The 1,190-nt window shown below is 41.8% G+C and overlaps 1 non-coding gene across 1 annotated transcript; it reads right to left on the reverse strand.

The window, feature by feature from the left end:
* Window positions 1-415: 415 nt before the first annotated feature.
* On the reverse strand, window positions 416-522 carry LOC133828309 (small nucleolar RNA R71). Its single transcript, XR_009890936.1, has one exon. It is a non-coding gene; the product is annotated as a small nucleolar RNA R71 (small nucleolar RNA).
* Between the last annotated feature and the right edge of the window lie 668 nt (window positions 523-1,190).

The raw sequence follows: 1,190 nt of genomic DNA on the forward strand, positions 1-1,190 counted from the left end.
TGAGCCTAAGGTTAATGTAGGTGCTAATGCTGCTTAGGGCCAAAATGCACGAACACTTAGATACTATGTAGTCCCTGCAGTTATGAGAGTACATTTGTGTATTAGACTGCTGGTGGTTGCAGCAAACAACTTTGAGATCAAGCCAGAAATCTTACAAATTGTCCAATCCACAGTTCAGTTTGGTGGACTCTCCAAAGAAGATCCTCACATGGACATAGAAAATTTTCTTGAGCTGTGTGCAACGTTCAAATATAATGGGGTGAGCGATGATGCAATCAGATTGAGGCTATTCCCATTCTCGCAATGGGATCGAGCTAAAAGTTTGTTGAACTTCCTTCAATCCAATTCTATAACTACTTGGGATGAGTTGGCTCAGAAGTTCCTTGCCAAGCCTTTTTCTCCTTCAAAGGCCGCTAAATTGATGGGAGAGCTTAATAACTTCTATCAGTTAGATGGGGAATCTTTATATGTCTCTTGGGAATGTTTTAAGGAGTTGTCGAGAAAATGTCCTTATCACGGTATTGAAAAGTGGATGTTCGTCCACAACTTTTATAATGGATGGTGCGGTACTACTCGCATCATAATTGATCCTGCAGCTAGAAGGGCATTCATGAGCAACAGTGCCAATGAGGCCTATGATTTGTTGGAAGATATGGCAACATGTAATCCTCAATGGTCTGATGAGCGGGTTACTAATCATCCTGGGGTTGAGGAGGTAGATGCAATTACTGCTTTAACAGCTCAAGTTGCAACATTGACTAAGCAATTGCAGCAGAGTACTGTGACAACTAATGTCGTTCAGACACAGACGGGTTGTGAAATTTGTGGGGGTCCTAATTCTTTTAATCAGTGTCTAGCAGCTGACCCTCATAGTAATATTCCCATGGATCAAGCTCAGGTCCAAGTTTTTGGGAATTTTTAGAGGCCTTACAACAATCTTTTCTCTAACTCATATGATCTGGGTTGGAGAAATCATCCTAATTTCTCCTGGAGAAACAATCAAGGCCAGCAACCATAGTTTCAAGCTCAATATCAGCAGAATTTGCCACATCAGCCCATGCCTCAAGCTTCATCTTCTCAACGCCCTAGGTCACCAGCCCCTCAAGAGAAACCAAATGAATTACAAGTTGCTCTATTGAGTCTCACCAACACTCAGACTCAGTTTATGTATGAGACTAGATCCTCCTTTA

The sequence above is a fragment of the Humulus lupulus genome, chromosome 3, assembly GCF_963169125.1.
Source record: "Humulus lupulus chromosome 3, drHumLupu1.1, whole genome shotgun sequence".
Taxonomy (NCBI): Eukaryota; Viridiplantae; Streptophyta; class Magnoliopsida; order Rosales; family Cannabaceae; genus Humulus; species Humulus lupulus.